Source organism: Oxyura jamaicensis, chromosome 1 (assembly GCF_011077185.1).
Source record: "Oxyura jamaicensis isolate SHBP4307 breed ruddy duck chromosome 1, BPBGC_Ojam_1.0, whole genome shotgun sequence".
Taxonomy (NCBI): Eukaryota; Metazoa; Chordata; class Aves; order Anseriformes; family Anatidae; genus Oxyura; species Oxyura jamaicensis.
In genome coordinates this window covers 5180750-5198079 of record NC_048893.1, presented here as the reverse complement: position 1 = coordinate 5198079, position 17330 = coordinate 5180750, and the positions used below count along the sequence as shown (strand labels likewise).

At 38.9% G+C, this 17330-nt stretch overlaps 1 protein-coding gene across 8 annotated transcripts in view; it reads right to left on the bottom strand.

Annotated features, from left to right (window-relative positions):
- CELF2 (CUGBP Elav-like family member 2) overlaps positions 1 to 17330 on the bottom strand; it is a 565285-nt gene that overhangs the window by 310388 nt on the left and 237567 nt on the right. For 4 of the 8 annotated variants that reach the window (XM_035315482.1, XM_035315483.1, XM_035315486.1 and 1 more), the window contains exon 1: positions 8886 to 8900. The exons of 3 other annotated variants lie outside the window; for them this stretch is intronic. The gene's annotated coding sequence lies outside the window, so the exon portion shown is untranslated. Of the gene's footprint in view, positions 1 to 8885; positions 8902 to 17330 lie in introns of those variants that run through there. One more of the 8 variants, XM_035315497.1, reaches the window with a different exon arrangement.

Sequence of the window (17330 nt, the reverse complement as noted above, 5' to 3'; positions counted from 1 at the left end):
AGCAGCAGACCAACGCATATACGAGCCCTTTCAGAAGTGCCAGCTCCCACCCAGCAAGGGCTGCCAGGTCAGTATTTAACTGGTGCCAGGAATTAACAAAGTCCATGATGTGAATAACATTAAAGGTGAGAGCTGGAAGGAAAAGGAAGAGAATGGAAAGAGGAAGAAAATGAAATTAGAGTGGAGCAATGCAGCCTTGGTTTCTACAGGGCATTTTGATGCAGCCATACATTTCTTGTACTTTTTCATTTAACTGTCCTGCACATTGGCATCAGATCACTATATTTTCCAAGCCCTACTTATAAGTTAGACATTGAAAAAAAATGAATGTAACATTTTCTGGAAGCAATCAACGATCTGGATCACTAAATGGTTCCTACAGTCAGGATTTTTTTCCTGTCCACCTCTAATCACATGTACCATCTCCTTTAATTCAAAGGCTTTTTTGGGGGAGGAAAGAACCCGGACTAAAAAGTGAAGCTAAGCATTTCTTTGTTTCTTCTTCTGAAAGGAGTCCCTAGCCTTTAGCCACCTATTATCACTCAAATAACAGAATAGCACAAACCTTATTGCTCCAGGGTACGGGACCACATTTTATGAAAGAGCAGTTGCTCATCCAGCTTTAAAGAGACATCCATACAAGTAGCGGCAAGAAGCAGAAGAATATATGTTCAAAAGAGGATGTTAAACTGAAATTGCACTGCCAGCATCTGAGCAGAGCAGTGAGTGATTGGTGCATCGAAATTTCTAAAGATTTTCATTTTTGTTAAATAACCCACTCTACAACAGATGCCAGCCTTATGAAAACAATTATTAAATAGTCGATATGGTGGTAAAAATGGGAATGTGATCAGAATCTTAAACGAAGATGTTGCAGACCTTTAGCATATACATTTTTAATGTAATTAATTGTGTTGCCAGTTTCACATTTCGGCAGATCAAATTCCAATTTTAAACAAAAATATGTAAGGTAACGATTTTTTGAAATACAGATCTAACTCAAATAAAACTCTGTAACTCACAAATAAAAGAGAAGTCTGATTACTTCACAGCTATCTAAAGTTTTTACTGTTTCTCATCAACTCACCAACATTTCAACCATAAAAAAAAACCACAACTTTACAATAATAAGCTAAAAATAATATTTTCCTAGAAAACATACATACCCAATTATCTTTGCAACCTCATTGGAAATAAATAGCATGCTGACTGCTGAAGATGGCTAATGTCCACTGTTAGTGTACCATAAATATCAGGAGCAGCAACACTGCTCTATAAATATATTTCATGGGAGTTTAAAAAAGAAAATCTTATGGAGCAAATTAGTCATCAAGAATACCCTTAAAGTTTATTTAAAGATAATGGATACTCATTCTGCAACATTTCAAGAAACTGAAGCTAGACTTATACAACTAATGCTCAGATTCCTACTACTTCCAAGTGACACATACAAGGAACACAAGTGAAAAAAAAAATCTTGATATAAGACCACGTATTTTAATATACTGCCTATGACATACAAGGACAACCTTTAAAAAGAGTGAAAATGGAAACCTAAATATTTCATCAGGACTGCTCCAGATCCCACTGAAATCAGTGCCAATGCAAATGGGATGAGCTAATGCACAACAGTGCTAAGGACAGAAGAGGACAAGGCTAAAGAGCCTGGAAAAGCTGTTAGGTAGATGGTGACATCATGAAGCACAGTCACAGCAATTCCAGGAAGGTCATTTACAATTTTTCAGCATTACGCATTCAGCTACATAGGACAGATCTGGGGCAGAATGGTCCAGACATATGGAAGGTAAAGATGCTGTTGAAGCCAGGAGGATGCCACATGGGAGGTCTGCACCCCGATATGCTGCCCCATCACATATGGCCTTCCAGAAACCAAACTGCACATTTTCAAATTGTTCACTAGATCTGCAATGAGCAGAAGAGGCTCATTGAAGCTCTGAAGGCTCTGTACCCTCCAGAGAGGGCTACACATAGCTGTTCTCAAAAACCAGTAAGCCAGGGTGGGCGAACCAAATACTGTGCACACACATTTTGTCATTTCTCTCCACAGGCTGAGAAATCCTTCCCGTAGGATCCAAGTAGGATGTGTACCAAAGCAGAAAAGTATAAATATTTTAGTCAAAACCTTATACTGAAGTGGAAGTGGGAAGATCTGCATAAAGATCAGCAAACAGACTTTACTGCCTAATAGTATTGTTGAGAGAAAGTTGCTCAGGAGAACTCTTCAGAATATTTGGAAAGTGTTGTGTTTGTATTAAATGTTTTGTTCCCTGAGAAATCATATGGTGCTCTTCTCTCAGAGGCTGACTGGCAGCTGTTGTTACCCACCTACATGCAGGGTTTGGCACAACACAGCTTGGTGGTTTTAACAGTAAAACATTTTTGTCTGATTTAATGCTCTATGCAGTGCTTCTGCAGAGATGTAAACTGAGGCACAAGAGACAGGGGAGGGGGCTTAAAGGGCGGCTGGGGAAATCTCATGAGTATTCTGCTAGATGCATACCAGAAAGCTTGAGTTCAACTGATATGAGTCAGGACTATGCTTAGAAATAATTTTTGCTTCCTCAGAATCGTGGCCCTTAGTGCTTTGGAATGCTTTAGTTCTCCATCAAGAATGGTTTCTGTTCTGGAAAGAAAAGCATATAAATTCAAGCCAAGCAATGCATCAGGGTGCTAGGGGGGATGCAAAAAGAAAGGCAGCAACACATCCCTCCGATTGTGTCAATGTTCTTCCTTTCTCCATCTCACACTTTGGGGAGAGGATAAAGCCCGCCTACGGCACATGAGGCATATGAGGATAAGAACATAAGGATAAGAGCAAAGCTGAAGAAGGGATCTGTATATAAAGAAAGCAGCACAAATGCAAGCATAAAACAAAACAAAACAACAACAACAACAAAAAAAAACACATGCAAAATATGAGAGTCTTCCACTTGTGAAGAGAAGTGTGCACGTACTATGGTCATAGCTGTAGGCATCCAAGCCAGCAGTCACTCTTTGAACCCAGAGGGTAAGAAGGTCCTGCCTCCTCAGGAACAACTGACCACAGCACATTTTATTTTCTGGCATGTGCTGCAGCAGTTATTTCTGCCACTTACACTCATTTTCTATGAAGAAAGGAGCCAAACAAAACCAACAACAGAAAACACCTATCCACCCAACAAAACAAAAACAAACAAAAAGCCTAAAAGTTAAGCTGATATTTGTGATTTGTGTGAAACTTTCAACTCTTTACAGAACACTATATGACAAGTTGCACAAGCATTAACCATCCCAGGAGAGATATATTTGCAAACAGAAATAAGTACAAGTTGAAGAGGAATAAGGGGATGACTTGAGAATGTATGTATTTTCCCCAGGAACTGTCCACTGTGGACATAGCTAGATATGCCACTTGTGCTGATAAGGTGCGTGTAACAAATTGCAATAATGTTGATAACTAAGAAGTTCTACCTTGAATTATTTCCAAATGTTGTATAACCATGAAGCTCTTCTTTGTGTTGCCCCACAGGAAAATCCAATTCGCCAGAGCAACCAACGCACCTGATGGTTTTGACCACTCTTTTCTGGCTGTCTACACCCAGCTGGGGAGCAGACACCGTAGCACCAACAACCTGTCAATGCAACTCTCAGCAGGGCAAAAAAATCAGGCTTAGAAAGGACTCCACAACACACAGCTAAGCTAGTGTTGGTAACTTCTATGACCACCAGCTCAAAGGAATGCATCCCATTAATTTCAATGGCTTTTAACCAGACCATCAATAAAGAGCTTCTTAAATTGTATGGGTACGTGTCTGCATGCACGCTGCTGTTGCACAGACATGCGTCAGTGATGCAGCAAGAGGAAGGATGGCTACTAATTGTCAGTATAAAGCAGAAATAAAGAAAGGTTTACAAAGGGAAATGAAAGATTTTCCAGTTAAAACAAGGGAGAACAGCTGAAGAGGAACATTAAATTAGCTTTAAAAGGAAAGTTGTATCAGGAGGAATATAATTACTTAGCTGGAATTTCACCAAGACTTGGGAGTCAATGCCTCTACTCTTGCAGAAAACTGCCATGGGAGTTTTAATGACCACAAATGGTCAGGACATTGATTTCACATTTCAGCTGAAAAATGGCACCTCCAAAGGCACATTGTTGTCTCTGCTCTTCCCCAAATCACATGGGGGACTGTGTCCAAGCAGACTTGGAAGAATTAATAGTGCCTATTGAAATACCATTATGAGACACAAGATATTTCACCCATCTTAAATTGGATAGTTTCTCGGCTTTGTTAGTAGTGCATCAAAATAAACAAGCTCTGTTTGGATAAAACTTGAGGTTTAATGTTCTCCTGAAATTTTGAATGCAGTTTTGTTTTGTTTTCTTTACATAATACGCTTTTAGCGTTAAAAAAATAAATTAAAGAACCATACCTTATGACCAGGGAGGATCAAAATGTTTGAGAAATAGTTTCATATTTAGGAAAAATTAAAATATTCAAAAAAAAAAAAAAAGAGTATGCCACTCTTACACAATACACAACAAACAAGTATACTGCAGTTTTAAAACTTCACACAGAGTTTAGCAAGCTAACAAGTATCATACATTTGCAGCAGAAATACTGCATAAACAGTCTCTGAATGTGCTATTTAAGTACAAGCTAAATACTCTTTTTTTAGGAAGTGATGTAACAAGTTCATATGTAAAAATCTATTTCTATACAAGCTGACATTCTGCAAGATTAGCTGAGTGAGATAAAGGACATGAGCAAACATGCTTGTTGTTTTCTCCCATGATTATTTTTAAAAGCAGCATTTTTCACTATTCTAAATTTGCTACTTCTGAATTTTTCATTCCTCCTTCGGTAAGGATAGAAACCTCTGTGTTTTCAGTGATGAGATCCTGTCACCAAAACAATGGAATTCCAGGGTACATTCAACACACAAACAATACCTCAGTTAGAACATGCCCTTTTCGTTGTGTCTACTTTATATGTTTCATAAAAATTTAGGTTTCATTTAAACACACCCTTGCCCGAACATCTATGAAGACAGCAATGTTTTAACTTACAAATTAAAGAGTAATTTGGATCATATTCTCACTCCTTACAATTTACTTACAAAACCCAGCTAAGATCTTGGCCTCTTGGCTAAGTACACACCAAGGACAGCAGATGAGTGTCCCTCTGCACAACTTCTGCTCCGATGTTAAAGAGCCAGATAAAAACCAGTATGTAGAAGAAACACAGCAGTAAGCTCATTTTATAGATTGGTGATAGGGACACAGATAGGATACAATTTAGCCAGGGGCATGAGGGGAAAAATGCCAGGGCAGAGAGAAGAAGAAGAAGAAAGACCCCATTTTGGTGCTTTGCTCCAAGGTCAGATCCTGCCATCAGGGATGTGCAGATCTCTGCTGCAGCACAGGGACTGCTGTTGCTGTGTGTTTTCTCAGGGAAGCACTGCATTTTAAAAGCTGATGACAAGGAAATGAAGGGAGAAGACACCATGGGTGCAGAATTTGGATCTCTGGGGCATGGCAAGCAGCAGGAGGAACGAGCAGGAGAAATCTGCCATGATAAAACTGACTCCTACATCCTCGCACTGTTAGTACAGGGAGAGAAAGAAGAGATGCACAAGCTCCTGCCTCAGGGAGCTGTAACAGCTTAGTGGGAGGGATACACCCTCTCTCTCAATAAAATGAGAAGACCATCTAAAACAGCAGATGTTCCTCCCCGTATGCTCATTAAACTTAATGTGACCTGGCTGGGTAGAAAATTTTACACACTGGGCATTTGGCTGACCTGTAGTTCATGTTACAGCTCCCACTCTCTGCAGTGTTATACTTTGCCACCATCTCATCTCTGCTGTACAGAGTGGAATGTAAGGGGAATCACACCTGAAATCTCAGTGGTAATTTGCAGTCATACTCAGTTGTACAGATGCAGAACTGAAGGAGGAGTCTGGACCGCGTGTTAATTCTGCAGAAGTCATATTTTCACAAAGATGCATGAGATATATGAAGAAAGACACAAATTATTTGAAAACTACAGATGGAGGTGGCCTAGATTCCTTCCTTAATTTCTAAGCTGTTGTACAGGGCTGCAGTAAATGCCTTCTGATATTTAAGACTTTCTCATATTTGTGCGGGGCGTGAGGAACAGTTCAATGTGCCATTTACATAAGTGGCTTCTATCATGCAGCAGCTGTTGGTTGGGTCAAATGTTGATCTCTTCACTTTAATGATGAATGACAAAAAGAAAGACACACCCTAACAACTGTTTTCTATTGGAATGCCCACACCTCAGCCTGTCTCTCCAAATTTCACATGTTAGCAGCTCAAAACTTCAGGATTTCCTGATATTGCATGTTGTCACTAATAAACACAGACTTGAAGCCATTCAAGGAATTTGGAGGCTTTATTTAAACTTATTTCAGAGAAGTAACCCAGAGAAGATGCCAAGCTTGGAAATGGCATCTCATCCTGGTCTCAGAATACTTTACTGAATTAGAACAACTTGGATGCTTCAGCTATTAAGTATTCAAGTACTTATTCCTTTTCTTACCCAGTGCAGGACTGGGCAGACATGTTTTGGGGAATATCTGAAGTCTTTTGAAGCTTACGGACTTTTGGTATGAAGTGAGATGCAGGGATACAGGGATCTTAGAAGAACGAACATTTAGAAAGAGGGTAGGCTTGCTTTCTCGGTTCAATTAGCAGACAACGTGGTTTCCACAGGATCTGCATTGGCAGCTACCAGAAACAAACAACAAAAAAACAAAACCAAATAATAATAATAATAATAATAATAATAATAATAATAATAAACTTTCCAGAAGCTTCTGACTTCCAGTTTTGAGAGCAGCCACCTCTCACTATTTTTTCACTCACAAGGCAGCATCAAGTGTCAGAAATCTCATGAGGTTGGCCCCAGCTGAAGTGTCTCACAGAAGCAGGGATTCTGGGCACGGCCACATGCTGTGGCAGGGGCAGATGCAAGCTCCTCTGCCTACACTCCCAGCTATGGAAATAGAAACCAGCTTCGAAAAATGCTGCAGCTGCCTTACCCCAGCTCTGAGGCAGCATTTGACAACTCTGGAAAAGCCTGCCTACGTTTTGGATTCTTATCTTTAACAGAGGTTTCACTGGATTTGGAAGCTACTGAAAGCAGCTCATCTGTACCTGGAACACCAGAGTTGCCAGCACTGCCAACATCTCCTTCAGACATCTGTATTGTCTTTTAATCCACCTGCTGATATAGTTACTGCCTTTCTCTCTGCTGGTTCGGCAAGGACTAACAGTTGCTCCTTTCTCTCCTGACATCTCCTCCTCGTGATCCAAAAAACAACAATGTCAGGTTGAAACATGGGATGGAATAGGAAAACATAGAAAAGACTCTGTGAACAAGCCTGCCAGACAGCAGCCTGTGCCCCATTAGCTGCAGTTCAAAACAGCCCTTACACTATTTCCATAAATACTGCAGAATCTTCTGGAGTATCTCAGCACAAACTACAACATATGTTGGATGCTATTATTTCTTCATGCTTGTTCATTTGTTGTTCATCTGTTAGTTTTTGCTTTTTTCCCCATGCCACTTGCCCATACATAGATCAGAAATGTTTAAAAAAAAATATATGGTCAAGCTCTGCTCTTGCTGGTCCCTCTACTACTGCCCCAAATTAATGATACAGGAGGAGATAAGATCTAATTCACTGCCTTATTTCTGACCTTAAAAGGACAACTTGAATTTATTTTTGACAGCTCTTAGCAGAGTGTAAAGCTGCTGAGCTGACCACTTTGGGAAGCTGAAGGACACGTGCACCAGTGTTCTCTAAGTTTGTTAATGTTACTGAACAAAATATCGACAGTATTGTAAAATTATTACTTCAAATGTTTTAAGGTGTATGTTAGCAATGAAAGAAATGTACAAGCAAATCCTTTTCTCCATAACCACATCCAAACCAGAAGATGTTCTTTAATGGCACAAACTATTAGGCTGCAAATATATAGCAGGTACATCTATTAATCATCAGACCATTTATGTTCTGTAATTCTACCACAGTTAAATAACATGGACTACTAAGTACCTGAATCAGCTATTAGCAAGCATTCCTGCTCATTAAAACTCACTTATTTAGACTTTAGCAATGGTAAATGTAACCAGCCCTGGAGGAGTGTCACAGTGCTTGGAAATGGCACATTAAGCTTCATTTACCCAGCTACACTCGCAGGCAGAGGGGGAAGGGAAAATACAGTGACGGTCCAGAGCAAAGCTCAGAAGCTTTTTGAAGCAGCATTAAGAAAATGACAAATCTTACAAAGAGAGCCATAAAGCTTCCTCAAGTACAACAGTTCTGCAAGGAGCTATTTATCATAGTTTGTTGAAAAGACTCCTACGTTTAATACTATTGGACTGTGAGAGCTGATTATTAAATGTAATTACAGAAGTAGCACAGAAATAATAGTTTATTGCAGTGCATAAGCAACACTGTATTAACAAAGAGGAGCGGGGAACATGTTCAGCATTCAGAATTGTATCATTAGCTTTTCTGGGAATACATACACAAATGTATACACATTTAATTCCACATTAGTTTCTACTAACCAGAATTATCCTTCAAGAATTTCCAATCAGGGTCAATGCATCCATCTATACTTCAAATGAGAAAACAGTAGCCGAAGTGGATTGCTATTTGGGTTTCATCTCTTATCCCTTTGCTACTTAACACAGATTTATTAAAAAACATCCACAGCCTTCTGTCAAGAAATATTGTTCACATTTGCTTATTAGCAGCCCTGTAATAGATATGTTTTTGCTGCGGTGCTGCCATTTGAAGTGAATGCTTTATTTAGAACATGACAGTTATCAGGAGATTCTCCGTACCTTAAAGCTTTTGAAACAAATTTTGATTTCTTACAGAAACCTGCAAGAATGAGTTTAACTTCTATTATACCTACATCTTCACATGCCTGCTTGTGCATCTAGCAATCCATTTTACCTCTTCTTTACATTGTAATCTAAATTATCCATTTCACCTGATTTCTTGATGCTGCTTCTTACTCTCAGAAATCTGCCTCTCAGTTCTCATTCATCCCTGACCTTCTTGGAGAAACCCCTATTTTAAAGCACACAGTACTTTTGCAAAGCCTTCTCCTTTGGGATAGACATACATACTTTTTCCAAAGTACAAGGCTGACCAAACTTTATTCACATCCAGTGCTGCAGTTTGTGCAAGCTGGGGCAAAACCCAACCCTATCCCAACAGCCTAAAAGACCCCTTCTGGTCCACAAAGCTTAGGCTGAATTAACTCTGAAACCTGCTGCTGGCCCAAGACTGAAACATTTTGCAAAACCATGTTTTGGAAGGAAAGCATTCAGTGACAGATGGGTTTTATTTATTTTTGGGTAAAAGGAACAGCTTAAAACAGGTTGGGAACATCAGAGAGGATCCTGGCGCATCGAGACAAAGACTGAAAGCATCTGAAGTACTCAAGAGATGTAGAAATTACCAGCACAAGAACATGCACACATTTGTCAATGATACGGTGCACATTGACCCTCGCTCTTTCAGCAATGATCTGTTTCACAATACGAAATATAACCAGTAGTCTTGAAGCTCAGCAGCCTCCTTTAGGCATCTGCATTCCCTCTTTAGTTCAGTACGTAATGATAGCTAAATGCTTTACAGGCAAAACTGCAGCCAAAACCAGGAGCTGTGTGCATGTGTTTGGAAAAAGTTAAGTTGTAAATCAGGTGCAAAGAGATGAAATCAGAGCCTACCTTCAGGCATTCACATCCCAAGATTTTGTTCAAAGCAGCATTTTCACGTGGGCTAAAAACTCTTGGGTTACAATTTTGAGGGATTTGAATCTAAAAACTTGTGGATAGATAGCTAACAAAGATTTTCAACCACGCTGCAAAATCCTTGGGAGTTTGGTGCTTGTTATATTGAGATGCATAAAAAAAAAATCCACCAGCCATCTATCTGCATCAGTACATACACAAGGGCATTTGAGAAAATCTCTCCTGGTCACATCAGATCATTGGTGTAAAAGAAAACAAGTTTTCCTTTTGAAGGTTTTTGACTCATTTGGAACAGATAAATCAGTACAAAAGCACCTTCCCAGTGACAATTATCTTGCTACAATAGCCATAAAAATAAAACAAAATCAACACGTATGGAATCCAAAATAAGAGACCTAAATTATACATAACTATATTCATAAAACTACACCTCAGTTCAAAATTGTTCTGTACACTACACATATGCCAGAATCTCTTAATCCGCTGCTGATGTGCTGCATATTGCAGTCGTGTGCAATTACAGTTAGCTATAATTAAGAACAATTACAGCTTTTATTTCTCCACTTGTTCTTTAAAAAGCACAGTTGTAATAAAACTTTTTCCTCTCTCTCTTTTTCTCTCTCTTTTTTTAAAGGTGAATATAATTATACATCCCTATAACATCTCCAATAATTAGTTTGACTCAAGTTTCTTCTGGAACAATTTTCATTTTAACTGTCAAATCTGCCATCTATAGTCAATAGAAGACATTATAAAATATTCTATCATTAACCTTTTTTCACCCCATAAATCTGCAAAGGAACTTGAAGAAATTGAAGAATTCATTGCTTAAACATTTAAAGGCCAAATTCAACTAACACCCCTTCCCCAACAATCCCTTCTTAATCACACTGAAACATTATTATTATTGTTATTATTATTATTACACTAGCTAACTATAACAATAATAAATTAAAGCTGGGTATAAAAGGTATTTGGCATCTCTCTATATTTTATGGTCTACTTTCCAACCCTATTCTCATAAAAGAATCTCTCTGCTGTATCTTTGTTTAGAATCTACCCATGATTACTAACCATGCAGGCTGCAGGGAAAAGTAATTAAGTTTAATAGAAGCCACCCTCATTTTTGAAGCTGCCCTCAATTTAAGCTATAGAAGGAGAGTAATTAAATTTAATGTGTGCCACAGCTCTTAAATGAAGATATGGCATGTAAAATTCTCTGTGTAATGCATCTTTTCCAAATGCTGCAAAATAAGTGTTGTGATGCGAAAAGATAGTGAACTGCTGCCACTAAGTCACGTTAGTTTTATTTTTCTGCTGCCTGTGTCTTCCAGGGTCTGAAGTCTTTGGGTAGATTACAAACAGTGTAATCTAAACCCTGGGAATTGGGAAACCAGTAGCGGGATCACAGCCAAGCTGTTTCCTTATCCATCCTTTACCCACTTTATCTGCTTTTAAATTAAGTTTAGAGGAAGCTTTTGTGGCAGGGTCCATGTTTTACTTGTTTTTTAACAGATGTAACAGGTTTCTCACTACAGCCACAAATCTCTTTATAGCACAGACACTGTTTGCCAAGAAGAGCCTTCCCCAAAGTTTCTGAACTACCAACTGGGACTGAAGAAGCACATTTTGAAGCATAGCCACAGATCTCCCATATATGTATATATGCTTTCAATCTTCCTCAAGTCATCATCATCAGAAAGAAAAATAAAAAAAGAGAAATTACTAAAGACTCAGATATTTTGCCAAGCAATGGTCTTTCTTAATACTTTTATGAAGAAATACAAATTACAAAGGAGAGCTATTTCACTCTTGCAAATATGATCTTCATGAATGAGGAGCTCTGAGACAGCGAGAAGGGCATTTCCCTTCGTTAGCACTCTATAAATAAAATCTTCATTGCAGAGAATTGCAGGAGTATCATCAACTGATTTGAAATACATAGGAAATCCAGAAACTTGATTTACTTCATAAAAGATGACTGCCCCAATTTATTCAGAAGAAGGTTAAACTGAGATACTGAACTCAGAACTGGTTTATGGAAGTGCTCTGAAAAATGCAAGGCTCACAACCTCCTTCCAAGGAGCCTCTTTCCTGAACAGAGATATGATACTGAGCAAAACTTCTGCACCAAAACTGAGAGCAGACTTGAAAACCTGGGACAGAATTTCAAAGTTCTTTTGGTCCATATGCTTCCTCTAATAAACAAGATAGTTAAAAAAAAAAAAAAAAAAAAAAAAAGGAAAAGAAAAGAAAAGAAATAACAGAAATGGGGAGAGAATAAATAGATCCTTTATTTCAATTTCGGACTCCACCACAGACCTGCTGTGTACTTCCCCAAGAAGGGTGTTGAATTTTAGCAGTGGGCGCTCACATCCCAGGTGCACACCCTATATAGCAGGAACCCGTATGTATAGCAACAAGATTCATACGTACTTCACCTGGCTATCATTTCCCTACTGAATTATCATAAGTGGACGTTACCAATAGTAAACAGGAGGCAACCACAGTATTATATCTGGCTGTCTCCCTGACAAAGCCCGCATCCCTCTGTTCAGGGACTACTCAATAGGCAGATCCATGCTTCAAGTCTTGAAGCCACTGCTAATATAAATTGCGAGCAATTTGGAAAGAGACTGCATTTGTAGTTATTTTTAGTTTCATGAAAGAAAGAAGAGATTTGTTTATAGATATCAAGACAAAAAAGTTGGATTTTGGGGCTTTAAAGTAGCAAAATAGGGACAAAATTGCTGTTTAAAGTCTAATTTTTACTCAATTATATTTTAAAGTGATCCTACCAGATGCTGGAACTAAAGCAACATGATTTTGCTATATTTATAACTAAGCTGCAAAACATTTCAACATTTACAAAGAGAAGAAATCTCTCTGCTAATGCCAGGAGAAGAATAAGCTCAAATGGTATTGCACATGATGGCTCTTAATAGTTGGCACGAGGAGAGGAGAAACGTCTCTATAACAACAGTATCAAGGAAACTTGCAATGCAAATATCACATCATCAAAACAAGTAGGAGGGGGAAAAAAAAAGTCTTGCAGAGAGCATTAACATGAGGATCTAATATCCACATGCTCCCAAATACGATGGATATAAACCAGGGCAAGCTCTGGTCTCTTTCCTCTTTGCTCCTACTCCAAAGTCCCTCTTTCTATCCAAACTGCCTGCTGCTTGTGCCTTCTGCTTCCTCTTAGGAAACAGTATCCTTTTGTTCCACATTTCCCAATCAATATTTTGGCCTTTCTGCTGTTGGCTACCAACATGAAGACTCCCACTGCTCCCTAATACAGCCTCAAAAGGACACCTGCCTTGCCCCAGGGGCTTCAGCAGAAATGTGGGTTGTGGAGGGGCTGGCCAGAAGCTTAGGGGACAAAGTTAACCCAAGCATAAAACAAAACCTAGAGAGCCTCTCCCCTCAATTCCCATCTGCAGTGATTGCTGGGCTTACAACACAACCTTCATCCCTCCTAGTCTCTTTAGAGGCTGTTGGTCTCGTAGGGTCTTGTTGCTGTTGCCAAGTGTCCAAGGGGTGGTGGGGCACAATACAGCCCATGGCGCTGGAGCAGTAAGGTTCCCTCGGGACACCAGGACACGCCACTCAACTAGTTAAAAATTGAAACAGAGCAAATGGGAAATTTCTGAACAAATGCTCTGAGATTATGGAGCACATGTTACAGCTGTAACCACCCACAGTTTCCTCCTACAGAACAGAAACACTGAAAGCAAAAGCCATTCACTGCAGAAGTTGAAAAATAACTGAAAAATGCAGCAGTAAGTATGAAATTAAAGCCTGCGGGTATTTCCTGAAGAAAAAAAAAAAAAGAAAAAAAAAGAAAAAAAAAAGGGGGGGGGGGGGGAGTTTGCAGGACACAACGGAATAAGAAAACACAGCCCTGCTTTACAAGTTCATGAGAAGTGCAGGACAGGGACACAGGCCTATGGCAAATAATGTGTTCTTCACCCATTTCTCACTCATGAACAAAATCAGATTTTTACATTACAAAGGTGCAATGGTGGGTGGGATGGGAAAGACAGCCTCTTCTTTCCATTATTAAAAGTAACTAAATTAGACAGAAATCTAGATAACCTTACTTACAAAAACTTCCAAATCTCTGAAGACAACAGAAAGAGCAAGAATTCAACATGCATTCAGCAGGGAAAAGGGCTGAGCTTTCTGAAATGCTCTTGGAAAAGGAGAGAAAAAAATATAAAAGTAAAACTGCATGCTCTCTGCCATGGAGCTGATTTTTTTTTGTGTTCACTGCTTGCACTGATCATTCAGCTTTTTGGATCAAAAAAATCCTACTGATACCAATATGCGTGGTCAATCAGCAGGATACTCTGTTTCAAATTCGAGATCTGAAGTTATTTGATTCTTTTCAAAGGAGCAACAGAATTTTCCACTTTTCCCAGTGCCAATCAGGTTCAGGTAAATGTTACAGCTTCTGCAAGTGCAAATTAAAGACAGTTATAACCTGGCTAACCTATCTTGTTGTTAAAATGCCTGGCACAACTCATTTGCTCATTGAGTGGAGATCTGTTGCTATTGCATTTACCCGAGTGGGAATATTCTCAGCTTTAGAAGCTCTAGATGTGCTGTTTGCTCGGATTAAAGAAGGCAGAAAAGGAGAAGGCTATATTCTCCTCTAGGGAAGAATATAGCAGTACAGGTGCATATATATAGTGCCATGTTGGTCAATAATACCATTTGGTTACACAGCTTCCAACAGCATTGTAATGCAGGTGTTTTTAGGAAAATTGAAGATTTATCTTTCTGGTGCTCAGAGCAACCATACCAATTGCACAAGCAAAAAAGTAGCAACAGTGAATAGAAGGGTTTCTAATACGTGTCCCCTAGGGGGAATATACTGTATTTCAAACCAGTATAAAGGACTCTTTATGTATGAGATTTGACTTACGTCATCACACCTCCATGACAGGTGGAAATTGGGTGCAAGTACAAGAGCTGTAAACAAATCAATGCCAAAGAGAAAAAATCTGAGAAATATAAAAATAGCTATCACTGCTTTAAAAGTAGTCTCAAATGCAGAAAATAGAAAGCTCCAACCCACCTGACTGCAGTAGAGCGTATAAGTGATAACTCTCTCTACTTACGTTATAATCATAATTTTATATATAAACACACACACACATAAATACATATACACATATACATTACGTTCTCTTTCAGCTAGAAGATACTTTCTTGTTTCATTTACAGAAAGCACAGAGCACAGCTAGGACTTGGTGGCAATAGTGTATTTTTTTTTTCAATGGAAAAAAAAATAGTAATGCTTTGATACAAATATTTTATATATATATATCTTCATAGAAGTTCGACCCTATTGAAAATCCTTGCTTCTTTAGGTTTCAGATATTATAGTGGGGACAAAAGGAGATTTTCTCAGCCAAGTGTAGATCTCTACATTACCTCCAGCCGAATCCCTTGTAAAGGGAGTGGTATCAGAGCAGCTCAGCCATCCTATTGAGGGGCGCAATGGTTTTCTGGATATTGGCTTATTGATGCCATGGGAAAGGCTCCTGAAATATGGAGGATATGGGAAGTGTGGAGTGGACTGGCATTATCTGAACAATTGGGCCATATTAGATGATTGAGTTGTCACCATCTGAAATCATTAGAAAAGCCCTGATACCCAAGGGTGGCCACATTCCCTTACTTCTGTGAACCAGATTACCATCAGTGAAGTTCAAGACAAAAGATAAACACCCAAAACAACAGCAACAAAAACAAATAAACAAACAAAAAACCCACCAAACATCCAACCAGAAAAGACCAACCAAAGCCAAACAAAACAAAAACAAAACAAAAACCAACCACCACCACCACAAAAAAAAAAAAAAAAAAAAAAAAAAAAACCTGCCAAATAACCCCTGCCATTGAAACATGACCTTTTCATCTCAGGAAATGTGTGTCAACTTAAATCTTATCTGCCTGACCCCAGTCCATCCTATTCCCCGAATCTATGGAGCTCATTGCAGCAGCCATTCCCACCCTGGGCTATGATCTCGTCAAGTCTCATAAGCAAAACAGGGCCAGGTCTGGCCGTGACCATGGGAGATCCCTCTGAGGGAACCCTAGATTTTTTTTTTTATTATTATTATTATTATTATTATTAGTGTGTGTGTGTGTGTGTGTGTGTGTGTAACTTCATTATCCTGTTTTAAAAAGTCAAACTTTCCCCAAAGTCACTTGGAATAGTTAATAGCCGATTGCCACTTCAGTTACTTCTTACTACACATGCCACAGAGTGTTGGATACAACATACTTTGTGCACAGATTGTACCTTCCCTCCTTTTCAGCAAGTGACAAGCACACAGCACCCCAGACAATAAGAATGAGCATGGAGCTGGTCCACAAGGAATGGTCAGTAGCTTCATATAAGGTGCTCCATTATTGTCTCAACAGAGGTATTAGCTAGGCCTTTAATGGTACTGATCTTTCAGTGTTGTTCATTTGAAAGGTTCCTACTTTACTGACTTACATAGGGAAGAAAAATAAATTAAGCTGGCTAGTATAACAGGTCCTCCACCTTCAAAACAGCTTTCAGTAGGGAAAGAAAAAAAAAAAAAAGAAAAAGATTGGTTTTCAAGGTGATCCACACACATCATAAATTCTTGTACTGTTTTAAAGTGTTTTCTACCCTAGCAAAGGCATGGATATGTCTTACTGAATTGTATAAAGAAAACCAGCACATGTGAATGGTAACTTTTTTAGCTGTCGTCATATAAGCTCTACTTTTTAGGTTTCTAATTAAAGACTTTCTGCTATTTTCTTTGATTATTATATGAGATACATTCACAGGGATCTCAAAGAGCAGTTGGAGCGCTACAATTACAGAAAGCGAGGTCTCTGAAATTTCATTATGTATAGATTAACACCTCCAAACAGGCTCCATCTCACAGAATGCAGCCAGAAGCAGAGAACAACAAAAAAAGCAAATCCACAGATTTCAAACTGAAAAATCTCCTTGCCTTAGATTTCTTTTTAGTGTTGAATTCACATATATGATATATATATAGCTTTGGACTTTGTTATTGTTATTATTTTAAATCAAGCTGTAGATCATCCTTTTACATATTAATCCCTCACAAATAAATTGAGATTGTTCCAAGAGATGTGCAAAGCCAGATCGTGCCCTTACCAGACTGCTGTGGTTTCACTGTGCAAATCACCTACAAGTTCACAAAACTTCCAGTTCTGCTATAAGAGCTGGGAAACAGATTATTGAATAACAGTATTAGCATTCACAGGCAGCTCCAGAAATTAGAGAGACACACAGAGCGTTATTTAACTGCATGTCCTTCCATGTCCCCTGGATGAAGTGACTACCAAGCTACAAAGAAATGCAATTAATCAGCGTGCACACACACGCAGAAGCAGCAGCACAGCCCATTTAAGCAGGGAGACTTCCCTGTCCTCCCCTGCTTCAAAGTTGGTCCAGAAATAATAAGTGCATCCAAACTGAGTTTCCCCAGCTGCCACCCATGT